At 40.0% G+C, this 15,578-nt stretch overlaps 1 pseudogene; it reads left to right on the top strand.

Moving 5' to 3' along the window:
• Positions 1 to 7,481: 7,481 nt before the first annotated feature.
• On the top strand, positions 7,482 to 7,796 carry LOC138093282 (large ribosomal subunit protein eL42-like; annotated as a pseudogene).
• The last annotated feature ends 7,782 nt before the right edge of the window (positions 7,797 to 15,578 follow it).

Raw genomic sequence — 15,578 nt, 5'->3', positions numbered from 1 at the left:
TGGAAAAGTGAGACTTCAAAATGCTGGGGAAAAGAGGCTAGTGAATAAAAATAAGTAGTGATGGCACAACTTGTCTGTATATATTGAGATAAAAACAAAGCTGGGATCTTATTCCTTATATCCAATTCTGATATATCAAATATGAACTGTAAAAAAATAACTCAAAAAATATCCTTAAAAATATGTTGCTGCTGCTGCTGCTAAGTCGCTTCAGTCGTGTCCGACTCTGTGTGACCCCATAGACGGCAGCCCAACAGGCTCCCCCGTCCCTGGGATTCTCCAGGCAAGAACACTGGAGTGGGTTGCCATTTCCTTCTCCAATGCATGAAAGTGAAAAGTGAAAGTGAAGTTGCTCAGTCATGTCCAACTTAGCGACCCCATGGGCTGCAGCCCACCAGGCACCTCCGTCCATGGGATTTTCCAGGCAAGAGTACTGGAGTGGGGAACTAAATGCTAACAGAGGCTTTTCTAAGAAGACTGTGAAATCTAGCAACTATATGGGGAAAAATTAGTCAAGTTCTCCAGGTAGCAATGTAACTTTGGAATGAAAAAAAAGAAAAAGGAAAATAATGACAGAAATTGAAATTTAAATGAAAGGCTGTTTCAAAACAGGGAAAACAAATTCAAAGAACTCTTTTTCTTAACTTAGATAGAACTGATATAAATGAATATTTTAAAAAAACAGCTCAATAGAAAAGTGTGCAAAGGAGAGAAAAAGTTCATAAAAAATAGCAAATTCAAAAGATAATAAACATGTGGAAAGATGCTCTAATTCACGCATACTTAAAGAAATGCAAATCAAAATGGCAAGAAAACTTTTTTTTTTTCCTTATCAAACAGGTACAGGACTTTTCAGATGCTGGGAGGGATATGAAGAAATTAATACTCTGGCTTCCCAGGTGGCTCTAGTGTCTAGAATCTGCCTGCCAGTGCAGGAGATGCAAGAGCTGTGGGTCTGATCCCTGGGTCAGGAAGATCCCCTGGAGGAGGAAATGGCAACCCACTCCAGTATTTTGCCTGGAAAATCTCGTGGACGGAGGAGCCTGGTGGCTACAGTCCGTGGGGGCCACAGAGTTTGACACAGCTGAGCACATGCACACAGCACTCTCATTCACTTTTAAGGAAAGGAGGGCGCAAATTGATACAGTTTCTTACTGCAGGCAAGTCTGATAAATACCAAAATTTAAAAGGCACATATCCTTTCACATAGCAAAAAATTTAGATATGGTTATACCTACAATCAGAGAAGGCAATGGCACCCCACTCCAGTACTCTTGCCTGGAAAATCCCATAGGTGGAGGAGCCTGGTGGGCTGCAGTCCATAGGGTCTTGAAGAGTCAGATACGACTGAGCGACTTCACTTTCGCTTTTCACTTTCATGCATTGGAGAAGGCAATGGCAACCCACTCCAGTGTTCTTGCCTGGAGAATCCCAGAGACAGTGGGCCCCCGTCTATGGGGTCGCACAGAGTCGGACACGACTGAAGCAACTTAGCAGCAGCAGCATACCTACAATAATTTGGCCACATATGTACAGGAATCTTCCTGGCAGAATTTTTATAAAAGCAAAAACCAAAGTATGAATTAAAAGTGAATAAATTATCCATCATCTATGATTCCATACATATAGAGTTCCAAAGATGCCATGGAAAAACTACTAGAGCTCATCGATAAATTCTGTGAAGTTGCAAGGTAAAAAAATTAACATATAGATATCTATTGCATTTCTATACACTTACAACAAGCTATCAGAAAGAGACATTAAAACAGTCCCATTTATAATCCCATTAAAAAAAATAGCTAGGATTAAATTTAACCAAGGAGGTAAAAGACCTGTATTCAGAAAACCTTAAGACACTCATGAAAGAAATTGAAGATGACACCAACAGATGAAAAGATACATCATGTTCATGGATTGGAAGAATTAATTGTTAAAATAACCACACTACCCAAAACAATATTCAATGAAATCCACAGATTCAATGCAATCCATATCAAAATATCAATGGCATTTTCCACAAAACTAAAATGATTTTAAATCTTGTGTGGAAACACAAAAGACCCCATATAGACAGCAGTCACCCTGATTTCAGACTATACTATGCAGCTATACTATACTGTACCATAAACTCCTAGAAGAAAATATAGGCATAACACTCCTTTAACATAAATAATTTTAAGCAATTTTTAAAATCTATCTCCTAAGGTAAAGGAAGCAGAAGCAAAAATAAATAGGACCTAATTAAACTTTAAAACTTTTGCACAACAAAGGAAACCATCAACAACATCAAAAGAAACCTACTGAATGAGAAAATATTTGCAAATAGTATGACCAATAAAGAGTTCCTATCCAAAGCATATACCGTATGACTCCACTTATACGTGGAGTCTAACACAGCAAAACAAACAAATAGGCACTAACATAGTGTTGTAGGTCAAAAACAAACAAATTTTAAAACTCACAGAGAAAGGTATCAGATCTGTGGTTACCAGAGGCAAGAGTTGGGAGGAGGGAGAATTGTATGGGGGCAGTCAAAAGGTTTAAACCTCCAGTTGTAAGATAATGGCATCCGGTCCCATCACTCCATGGGAAATAGATGGAGAAACACTGGAAACAGTGTCAGACTTTATTTTTGGGGGCTCCAAAATCACTGCAGATGGTGACTGCAGCCATGAAATTAAAAGACGCTTACTCCTTGGAAGAAAAGTTATGACCAACCTAGACAGCATATTCAAAAGCAGAGACATTACTTTGCCGACTATGGTCTGTCTAGTCCAGGCTATGGTTTTTCCAGTAGTCATGTATGGATGTGAGAGTTGGACTGTGAAGAAGGCTGAGCACCGAAGAATTGATGCTTTTGAACTGTGGTGTTGGAGAAGACTCTTGAGAGTCCCTTGGACTGCAAGGAGATCCAACCAGTCCATTCTGAAGGAGATCAACCCTAAGATCTCTTTGGAAGGAATGATGCTAAAGCTGAAACTCCAGTACTTTGGCCACCTTATGCGAAGAGTTGACTCATTGGAGAGGACTTTGATGCTGGGAGGGACTGGGGGCAGGAGGAGAAGGGGACGACAGAGGATGAGATGGCTGGATGGCATCACTGACTCGATGGACATGAGTCTGAGTGAACTCCGGCAGTTGGTAATGGACAGGGAGGCCTGGCATGCTACGAGTCATGGGGTCGCAAAGAGTCGGACACGAATGAGCGACTGAACTGAACTGAACTGAGGGAGAAGGCAATGGCACCCCACTCCAGTACTCTTGCCTGGAAAATCCCATGGATGGAGGAGCTTGGTAGGCTGCAGTCCATGGGGTCGCTAAGAGTCGGACACGACATTAGCGACTTCACTTTGACTTTTTCACTTTCATGCTGTGGAGAAGGAAATGGCAACCCACTCCAGCGTTCTTGCCTGGAGAATCCCAGGGACGACAGAGCCTGGTGGGCTGCCGTCTATGGTGTCGCACAGAGTCGGACACGACTGAAGCGACTTAGCAGCAGCAGCAGCAGGATGTAATGTTTAACATGAAAAATATAATGAACACTGCTGCATGTGATACATGGAACTTGTTAAGAGAGTGAATCCTGAGTTCTCATCTCCAGAAAAAATGGTTTTTTCTATTTCTTTGATTTTGTATCTACATGAGATGATGGATGTTTCTTAAACTTATTGTGATGATCACTTCGTGTTGTATATCAATGAAATCATTATGCTGTGTACCTTAAACGTATGTACTGCTGTATGTCACTTGTATCTCAATACAACTGGAAGAAAATAAATTATTCATCATTCACATGATGCAATATTCTTTTATTTTTAATGGAAGGATAACTGCTTTACAGTATTGCCTTGGTTTCTACCCAACATCAACATGAAACAGCCATGGGTTTACCCATGTCCCCTCCCTCTCGGACATCCCTCCCACCTCCCTCCCCACATGAAGCAATATTGTGCAGAGATTAACAAGAATATGGGTGTTCTGAACATGCCAATAGGGAAAGACTTTTAATACATTAATATTTAATATTTTAATTTTAATTAATAATTAATTTATTTAATTATTAATTCTCTTTTGTTCTTGAAAGCATTCTGTAGAGGAAAATGATCCCTTTTGTATGATTTATAGCATTGACACATAAGTGGGTAAGTGCATCTTTTTCTGGAAGGAATCATAGGGAACTATGCTTTTTACCTTTGAAGAGAGAAAATGGGATGGGAAAGGAAGGAACAAGATTCTCCATTTTTGTGTTTTCTGGAGTAAAGCTGAAGGACTTGAAAAGTTTCACCTTAGATTTATATTATCTTTTAACACTTTTAAAAAATTTGACACTCAACTGTTTGTAATGAAATTATGGCCTCAGTTCTGAATGCCCCTTTCATATCATGTTCTGTGCTAAACAACAAGATCCCTTTAAGCATTTCTCCTTTAAATTGAGAAGGATGTGAAAACTTTCTTAACTGGATGCACTGGAGGGATGCTGCAGGAGAGAGTAGGCTTTCATGTCATTCCCAGGTTGGAGGGGTGGGTGTGGGGACGAGAGCCTGCCCAGCCATGGCGCAGAGCACTGTCCCTCCGTAGCCCTGCAGCCTCAGCCTATGTAGGGTGACCTTCCCTTAAAACTCAAAACCTTGAGCCCCCATGCAGCCCACATATTCTAAAGGGCTCCTCCCTAAGCCAGGGCCCCAGACCATCCACCCTGGTGGCACATGCCCCTCCTGTGTCCCAGGAGGTAGGCTATTGCTTGTCCAGTGAGGCCAGAACAGCTCTGGCCTGCCCCAGTCAGCCAACCTCTCTGCTATCCCACGGCAGAACCGTACTGCTATGGACTGAATTTCCTCCCCCTTAAAATTCACATATATAGTTCTAATCCCCAGTGGGATGGTAGGTGGAAATGGGGGTTGTCCCCAGTAAGAGCTCCTTCATGAAGCAGTGAGTGCCCCTTCCTGAGAGGCTTGACAAAAGCTGAAGAGTCATGGATCAGGTATGTTAGAGAAATTACTCCTACGTGAGGAAGAAACTGGGACTAGAAGATCTTTAATCTAGATAAGAAAGCATATTTCTTTCTTCTTTTTTTTTTTTTTTGAGTGTAACTGCCTTACAATGTTGTGCTAGTTTCTGCTGCACCACAGTGTGAATCAGCGATAAGTATAGATACATCCCCTCCCTCTTGAGTCTCCCTCCCACCCCACCCCTCCAAAAAAGCATATTTTAACAGAAGTAACATTCAGCTAGAGACAGAAAAACCTGGGTTCAAATTCTGGCTCCTCCACTTACAAGCTATGTGATCTTGGACAACCAAATTAACTTTTTGAGCCTCCGTTTCTTGATTTATAAAATAGCAATAATTGTTTCCAATTTGTAAGGTTGTCATCTGGATTAGATGTTAACAGATGTAAAGTGGCTTGCACAGTATCTGACCTAATATCAATATCCAGAGGTCCAACTCTAGAATTCTCTAATCCCAGGGTGTCTCAGCAGCAGTTCTCAGAGTGTGGTCCCTGGACCAAGAAAAGAAGCAGCAGGAACTCATTAGAAATGCAAGCTCTCCATCCCACCTCACACTTACTGAGTCAGAAACTGGGATTAGGCCCCAGAAATCTGAGTTTTAACTAGCTCTCCAGGTGATGCTTATTACACTAAAGACTTTGAATGGCTTTGAAAAGCAGTTCTCTAAGCAACAGTCTTGTCTCTGAAACATAAGAATGGGAAATCTCTCCAAAACTTGAAAAGTTCTTGCTTTTTTCCACCATAAAATAAAATTATTTTAAAATAAAAATAGTGCTGAAATGTTGACCCAAATGCCTTTTATTTTATTTTATTTTTTTAAAGTTTTATTTACACTTGTATCTTATAAACAACTAACTTAACTTGAAACATGATGAAATGAAAGTTTGCAGCTCTAATCATCCCTTAAATACCCCAAAAGATTTAAATTAAAATTAATGTGCTAATATAAAAATATTTCCTCTTTCCTAATATATAGCAGCATGTTTTCTTCCAAAGCTATCACATATATTTTAAAACACATTATAGAAATTAGGAAACATAAATGATGTACAGAAAAACAATAATCAAAAAAAAGTTAATTCAGATGTACACTATCAGAAAAAGATACTAGAGTAAAACATGTGGCTTAAAAATCAATGCAGCGTCCTTTTCGTTCCCAAGCTCCATATCGGGTAGGTTCTGGGCCTCTGGGTCCACCTTTCTCTTTTGTAACAGGATTAATATCATCTGGAAATTTTGTCAGTGGTTCCTTCTCTAAATTGGAATCTTCTGGTGCATCAAAACGACCTTCTGGTAACTTCGGCTTCTTAAGAGGTTGTTTGCTAGGTTCAGGTTTTCCTCCTTGAGAACTTATTTTCCTCAAACAATTATACAGAAGGGGTGATCTTGCCGAGGCCTAACGCAGCCATGGCATCCGCTCCCGCGGCGTCCGCAACAGCCTTCCCTGAGGTGTTAGCGGGTCGCATCCCCAAATGCCTTTTAAAAGGCAATTGCCTTTGTAAACAGGTTTCACAGGCAGGAGTTATTTGCACTCTGGGGTAAACATGTCAGTATGACCTGGGCTTGGCAAGCATGCCCTCAGCCAAAAAGCACTGATAAACTGACTTACTTTAGTTACACCATATAAACCACTAATTTGACCAATCATGAACTACACAGTCGAGCTGATTTTTCACACTCATAAAGGGGGTAAGTCAGCAGAATAGTTGGAAAAGAATTTCTTAAATTGTGATGGTTCTCTAGATGGGAAGTCACCTTGAGGGTAAGTAAAAAGAATTCTCACTGGAGTGCACATTAACTTTTTCTCTGCCCGAACAAGTCCCAGAATTCAGTGATATGTTTATCATATACATAAACCTGGACAAAGAATCAGGTTAAAGTAATTTTTAAACAGTTCTAAACTCATTTTATAGACAGAGGGGATCTTTTAATATACAAAACCTAGGATAATTCCATCAAAATAATCCATTTTTTCTTGAATTTGAAATGTTTCTCATGATTTTTAGGGATGAATGTGAAGAAAAATATTTACTTTTCAAAGTTCTGAGACTATCTTGAAACTGTTGTTTAAACAGTCAGGCAGAAAACTTCATCTGCACAAAGCAAGAGTACCCAAATTCCCTGGGCACATTTGCTTTTGAAAGGAATATCCTTTACTGTCCTTCCAACTCTGGCTTTTACCAAGCAATTCAAAATCTATTTATGTATTGAGAACTTCTAGGCTCCTCAAGCTGGGAGAGGGGAGTATTCAAAAAGTATTCTGACCTTGAGGAAAGGAAGAGTCAGAGGGGAGAAAACACTGCATTCAAAATAGGTATTTTAGGGACTTCCCTGAGGGTCCAGGGGTTAAGACTGTGCTTCCAATGCACAGGGGTGACTGGTTTGCTCCCTGGTTGGGTAATTAAGATCTCACCTGCCACTCAAACAAAATTGGTATTTTAGCCTCTTTCCATGCCGACACTGCTCTCACAAACATGGTGAATGTTCCTAAAACCCACCAGACTTTCTATAAGAAGTGTGGCAAGCGCCAACTGCACAAAGTGACACACACCAGGAAGGGCAAGGATTCTCTGCCTGCCTAGGGAAAGCGGCATTATGCCAGGAAGCAGAGTGACTATGGTGACCAGACTAAGCCGATTTTCCAGAAAAAGGCTAAAACTACAAAGAAGAGTGTGCTGCAGCTCGAATGCATGACGCCCAACTACAAGAGAATCTTGGCTAAAAAGAGGTACAAGCATTTTGAGCTGGGAGGAGATAAGAAGAGAAAGAGGCAAATGGTCCCGTTCTGAGCTTCATAGTTTTATTATGAAGAAAATAGAAATTTGAGATTGTTTACCTCAAAAAAAAAAATATTTTAAATATACTGTGATATACTAACATGGAGAACAGACTTGTGGTTGCCAAGGGGGAGAGGGTTGGGGGAAGGATGGAGTGGGAAGTTGGGATTAGCAGATGCAAGCTATTATATATAGGATGGATAAACACAGGTCCTACTGCATAACACAGGGAACTATATTCAATATCCTGTGATAAACCTTAACGGAAAAGAATATTTTAAAATATATATATGTGTATAAAGTAACACAACATTGTAAATCAACTATACTTCCATTTTTCTAATGAAAAAAAAAAAATAGTATACTGTGATACATACTTTCTTCCAAAAAGAAAGGAGGAGAATGGGGCAACAGAGGATGAGATGGATGGATGACATCACCGACTCAATGGACATGAGTTTAAGCAAACTCCAGGAGACAGTGAAGGACAGGGAGGCCTGGCATGCTGCAGTTCATGGGGTCACAAAGAGTTGGACAGGACTTAGCGACTGAACAACAACAAAACTGAATATCGTTCAATGCCAAGCTATTTTTGGAGACAATAAGACAAATAGAAAGGAGAGAGTTTCTTGAACGATGTTAACAAGGAAGGCTTCTTGGAGGAGATGGGAAATGGAATACTATGTATATTTTAAGGCAGGCAAGAACGTTTAAACAAAATTCTGCCTTTCTGTTCCATTTGGGCCTCCTCCCTTCCCCCTTCATGCAGTGTGCGTCTATCTTCATTACAAGTTAACCAGAGCTCCTCAAAGATGGAAATTCCTACTCAAACTTAAACATCAATTTCTTTTCTTCTTTCTTCTGATGCTAGCAACATAACTTCCCAAAAGATTCACGTTCCTTCCCAAGTCTGTAGGCAGTCGTGGGAACTTACTGCTCAATTTGTACATGTTTACCTGGACTATGTATTTTTGAAAGTGTTATTTAACATATCAGTATATCATTTTAATGTATGATCCTTTGTCTCAAGAATGTATATGACCTTGCCTTCAATTTCTAACAGGTCTCAGAGCTTCTGAGAGTCTGTCTCCTGGGTTCTAATCCTCAGTTTGGCCTAAATAAAATCCTCTTTTTTCTTCTTAATGTGATTTTTAATTGAATATTTGTCAACAGACACATGATGAATGTCAAAGAACTGGTAAGTTTTAATGCTGGGATGCAGGCTTCCCTTGTAGCTCAGCAGTAATGAATCTGTCTGCCAATGTAGGAGACTCAAATTCAATTCCTGGGTCATGAAGATCCCCTGCAGAAGGAAACAGCAACCCACTCCAGTATTCTTGCCTGGGAAATCCAAGGAACTGAGGAGCCTGACAGGCTACAGTCCATGGGGTCAGACACGACTCAGCAACTAAATAACAACAATGCTGGGATGTACTCACTTGTCACTGGCCTTTAAAGAGTGTTATTCTTGCCATTAAGATTTTGCTTGAAATGGTTCCCACATTCTGCCTATTCAAATTCTACCCATTTCAAAGCCACTTCAAAGTCCATCTTCTTTTCTTCTTTCAACAAGAATCTATAACATCCTTAAAATAAGAAGGGACCTGTGCTTCTTACCTTTGGAGACAATAAGAAAGAGAAGAAGTGAAGACTTTGAGAGTCTGTCATCCTATCTGTAGCAGAAAACCCCCAGGGATAGAGCATATGGTTGCAGTTTCCAAAGTAGAGTCACATGCACGTTGGCCCATCACTTTATACCTCATCTTATTTCCACACTGATCCCAGGAGAGAGATATGACCACCCGCCTTGGCCTCCGTACCTTTGACAGTTTACTGTACCCATGTCATAAAGCTGTTCTGAAGATTAAAGGAGTTTCGGCATTTCAAGTACTGGAACAAGCAAACATTCAATACCTCTTAGTTACTACTATTTAATTTCCAGTAGGGGAAGTACTCCAGTGTTCTTGCCTGGAGAATCCCAGGGACGGGGGAGGCTGGTGGGCTGCCGTCTATGGGGTCCCACAGAGTCGGACACAACTGAAGTGACTTAGCAGCAGCAGGGGAAGTAGGGGCCAATCAATCAAAAATATTAAGTAACTTGCCCAGCCATGCCAGGGACACCACACACTTACGGATAATTCCTATGCTGTCTTGCCTTGGGAATTCCCAGACCAAGAGGAAAATGTCAGATACTCAATCTACCTAATATATAGATCCTGGTGGTTGCAATTTCTTGAGGGAGATTCTCCCACCCCTCCCCCACTACCAACTGCAAATTTTATACCCTGAGTCCAGACTGTTATCTGTATTGGTGGGATTTTTTTCCTTACCCTCTTTTACTTAGAGAATAGCCTCTTAAGGCTTCCAGCATAAGCCCCAAACCTCTAATTCTCTCTCTCTGTGAGCATTACTATTACCCACCACTATCTGGGTAGTCTTAGCACGGGCTTTAATTTCTGTTATTCAGATTAGTAGATCTCTCAGCTGTGCATTTACAGGGACATGCCATACTATAATATTCTCATTTTTTTTTTAAATTCAGCATATCTAGGTTATCTAGCAACATATTCAACATGTCTAGCAGAAGGATTTTCTGGTTATTTCAGTTTGCCAGAACTAAGATTTCTATCATCGTTTTTCTTTTTTACTGACAATGAAATTATTAATAGTTCTGTTGATCTTTACATTCCCAGTTCTTCTCTAAGGGAGCATTTTATATAGTTTTAAATTCCTGAAAATAGGCTCATGTTTTAGAGATGAAAGTTTATTAAAAACCTAGAGGTGGGGGAAGAATAAGGGGGAAAAAAAAAAACCTAAAGGAAACTATGACATAGATCATAAAACAACTGCCCAGAAAAATGTAATGACAAACTAGAAGCCTAAAAAGTTTACTAATGATCAGGCATCCCACTACTACAGGAACAAGGCTTATTTTAAAAAAGGACAAGAAAAAGCACAGTTTAAAAATCCACCTGGGAACTTCCCTCATGGTCCAGTGGTTAAGACTTGACCTTCTAATGCAAGGGGCATGGGTTCAATGCTCAGGGAAATGAGATCCCACATGCCTCCTGGCCAAAAATACCAAAACATAAAACAGAAACAATATTGTAACAAATTCAATGAAAGCTTTAAAAATGGTCCTCATCCCAAAAAAAAAAAAAATCTTTAAAAAATAAAAATTCACCTGCAAAGACATATCCTATGATAGGCTCTCTTAAGGCCTATATTATGTCTTCCCGTAATTCAGATGTTGTAATCCTAACCCCCAGTGCCACAGAATTTGACTTTATTTGGAGTTAGATCTTGAAAGAGGTAATTAAGTTAAAATGAGGTCACTAGGGTTAGTCCTAATCCAATTATGACTGGCATCCTTAAAAGAAGAAGAAATTAGGGCACAGACACCCAAGAGACAGCCAGGTGGAGACAGAGGGAGAAGACACCACATACAAGCCAAAGAGAGAAGAATCCTCAGAAGAAACCAGCCCGGCAGACACCTTGATCTTGGACTTTCAGCCTCCAGAATTATGAGAAAACAAATTTCTGTTGTTTAAGTCACCAGGCCTGTGGTACTTTCTTGTGGCAGCCCTAGCAAATGAATACAATTCCTATTCTTTCTTAATAATATATACAAACTACTTAAAATATATATCCCTTTGTGTCCCGGTATTTAGGGGGCAGGGTGGAAGGGAGGGTCTAGAGGGAAGGGATATATGTACACACACAGCTGATTCACTTTGTTGTACAGCAGAGTCTAACACAATGTCGTAAAACAATCATACTCCCAAATAGAAAATAAAAATAAATAAAAGATATCTAATTTGAGAGCTCAAATATTCTTTACCAAAAGATCAATTATTTCAATAAGTACTATATTTGATCAACATGTAAAACAGCTCACTCTTCAGAATGGTTAAATATACATGTTTACCAACACAACAACCAACCAAAAATCAATATCAGAAAGTTGAAGAATCTTAGCAATCTATTTAGACTATGTATTCACCAAATCCTACACTGACCAAATACACTAACTGCTTTACCTTGATCTGGGCCACTCAAACCCAACGTGGAGCCTGGCATTTGTGAACAGACTTTGCACACGCATGTCAGCTGGAGGAAAATCTCTGTACTCACTACCAAACTAGATCTGCAGCTTAAAAACATCGAACTTCAGGCTCCCCTGGTGGTTCAGTGGTTAAGAATCCACCTGCCAGTACAGGGGACTCGGGTTCAATCCCTGATCTGGGAAGACCCCCCCCCCCCGTGGCACAGAGCAACTAAGCTCATGCGCCACAATTACTAAGCCAGAGCTCCTAAGCCTGTGAGCCACAACTGCTGAAGCCCACGGGCCCAGAGCCGGTGCTCCACAGCTAGAGAAGCCACCGCAGTGAGAAGCCCTGCGCGTGGCAACAAAGACCCAGCACAGCCAATATATGAATAAACACATCTTAAAAAACAAAAGTCTAATTTCACCCATGTCTGCTACAGTTAGGGGAAAACAAAAGGCTGCCTGTCACTCTCCGTATCAAGTTACAGTTTAAGTCCCAGCGGTTGCCTCACGATTTTCTCTCCTTCTAGTCTTCTAATTCCTTACAGAACCTCTTCCCCTACCTGCCTACTGCATATGCTACAGTTCCTCATAGCTTGGCCCTGGGCCCTCCCTTGTCACTTTACATTCTCACTCGAGTTTATCTCAACCTTCCCCATAATTTTAAATTTCACCTATATGCTAGGAGCTTTCAGACTTATTTCTCCAGCTCTTAGAAACTATCTTCTAAGCTCCAGACCTGTATATTCAACAGCCTGTCTGATATCTGTCTCAGAGATGTCAGAGACAGGGCAGGCAACACAACTGAAACCCACTAGGGATCTGCACTTGCCCAAATGTGCTCCTCCACTAATCATATGTATCTTGGAAAATGACACTTCATTCACCCAGTTGCCCATGCCAGAAACCTGGAAGTGCTTCCTGACACTACTTTTTCAATGACCCTTGTATCCAGTTCATTAGCAAAAGAAGTGAAAGTGAAAGTCACTCAGTTGTGTCCAACTCTTTGCGACCCCATGGTCTATACAGTCCATGGAATTCTCCAGACCAGAACACTGGCGTGGGTAGCCTTTCCCTTCTCCAGGGGATATTCCCAACCCAGGGATCAAACCCAGGTCTCTTGTACTTCTGGCAGATTCTTTACCAGCTGAGGCACAAGATTATACACATACACATACACATGTGGAAATGGAGAAAAGTGAAGAGATTATATTTATATATATCTACCACCACCTACCTGCCTGCCTGCTAAGTCACTTCAGTCATGTCCAGCTCTTTGCAACCCTAAGGATGACAGCCCACCAGGCTCCTATATCCACAGGATTCTCCAGGCAAGAATACTGGAGTGGGTTGCCATGCCCTTCTCCAGGGCATCTTCCCTACTGGTGTCTCTTATGTCTCCTGCATTGGCAGGTGGGTTCTTTACCACTAACGCCACCTCCATCACCTTAAACCTATTCTTAGCTATTTATCATATGTAACTCGGACAGTAGTTTTCTAAGTATTCGGCCCACATGCTCTTAAACACTCTCGAATCCATTTTCCACAATGTAACCACGACAATCTTTAAAACCACAAAACAATTCTCTCTTTCATAGAGACCTATTCAGTGATACATATACATCACTTCATTGCACCTAAGATAAAATCCAAACTCCTTAACCGACTTTATGTCAAAAGAAGTCTCATGGACACATGCATTAGAAAAAGTATTTCCTTAGGAAAATACTTGCACAAGTTTACAGGTGAGTCAAGGCTTTAGTAGGACTGCTTCATCAAACACCCGGCCCCCACCCAAGGTTATAAGGTCTACAGTCAGCTGATTCATGACTGAAGAGCAGTTTTCTCATACGACTTCCATGTTCCCCCAAATTCTTGCATATTTTCAGACTTGCAAAAGTCAGCCCTGCAAACGTCATTGATTGAGTTGTTTTTGTTGGAGAATCAATAACATGGGAAACACTGAAGGTTCCATTCACCTTGGAGACCTACAGATAGTGTGACACAGATCTGGTTTGGTTACCTCGGAGTGCAATTGTTTTGTTTTTTTCTGTGATGTCTATACTTACATTAGAAACAGGGCAAGGCACCAGCTTTGCTTTGCATGGATAAACCTGGGCATGATCTGGCTATTTCTTACGTCTACAAGCCTCAACCCATGCTACTCTCCGCATCAGTTTTTACATTCTAGCAATATGACTTTCAGGTTCACAAAGCTCTTCCCCAGAGTACTGTCCCTTCTATCTCGCATACACTCCACCTGAGCCTTTACCTAGCCAAATTTTACTCATCTTCCCAGTGGCAACCTAAATATCACCTCCTTCAAATTCCACTCTAAATCAGGCTCTCGTATTACTCAATGATAGTGTTCTGCACTGTCAGTTAGGATGCTGTTGATTGCCAGTAAATGAAACACCAATTCAAATGTGTTGCTAGCGTCTTTAAGGCCAGGAGGGTTTGGGCAAGAATAATAACATTCATCACTAAGTTTACTTTTGTCTAATGCTCACTTTATAAACCTTAAAATGTATTAAACAGTATTTCCTGAAAATACAATACTGAATCCACTAACCATATGTACCTACTGAACACTCGAAACATGGTTAATGGAACTAAGGAACTGAACTTTAAATTTTGTTTATTTTTAATTGACTTAAAATTTTAACTTTAAACTGATGATTGATTCAGTTACTGAAAAACTTGTAAATTTGTTTGGAAAATTCAAGTATGTGGATTTCTTTCTTTTTTTGGCTGCGCTGTGGGGCTTACAGGATCTTAGTTCTCTGACCAGAGATTGAATCAGGGCCCCAGCAAAGAAAACATCAAGTCTTAACCACTGGACTGCCACAGAGTTCCCTGGATCTATTTTCTTTTCAATGCCAAATTTTATGAAATTTAAGTACAGGTCCAATAGTTCCAATTAAAATTAAGCAACTGAACTAAGTATATAAGTGTAAAATACATACTGCATTTGCAAAACTTACTATGAAAAATAATGTGAACTATCTCAATTTTATATTGATTATACATTGAAGTTTTATTTTTTATATATTGGGTAAAACAATTTATTAAACTAATTTCATCTACTTCTTTTTATTTATTTAATGTGGTTACTAGAAAAATTTAAATTACCTACATACCTAGTATTATGTCTATATTGGACAACTGATCAAAACATAAATTTAATGAAGTTTCCACTTAAAGGTTTTGAGGGAGGTGGGAGGAAACACAAATATCAAACTAGTATTTTTTTTAAAGATAGATGTGTAACATGCTGAAGCTGGATTGGAGTTTCGGATCAAGAGTGGATGACATATTGGATAAAACAGGAATTTATTCCAGGAAAGTGAGGCTATTGGTTTGGTCTAGAATGGAGGTTGTGGAGATGAAGCCCATACATATAACAGGCACTAGGTAAAACTGACAGTGTTACAAATCTGTTTAATCAGTTTCTTTTCTGGCTCACTCAAAACAGTGATTACAAGCTAATCTAATCACATTCTATAATTTAATGAAAACACTAATTAAAATGTACTTAGTCAAATTCTATAATCAAAACGCTGATTACAAATTTAATCCAATTCTTCAACAGTTTTATTAAAATCACAAATCTAGCAGATTCTCATATGCTTCAAAGACACTCCCCCCAAAAAAACCCCGAACAAAACCCACACAAAATACATGAACTAGCACAATGATTACAGAATTCACTGAAACGTTTCTATTTAAGCTCGTCACAAAGCTCG

Source organism: Capricornis sumatraensis, chromosome 16, assembly GCF_032405125.1.
Source record: "Capricornis sumatraensis isolate serow.1 chromosome 16, serow.2, whole genome shotgun sequence".
Taxonomy (NCBI): Eukaryota; Metazoa; Chordata; class Mammalia; order Artiodactyla; family Bovidae; genus Capricornis; species Capricornis sumatraensis.
This window is presented reverse-complemented; position numbering and strand designations above follow the sequence as displayed.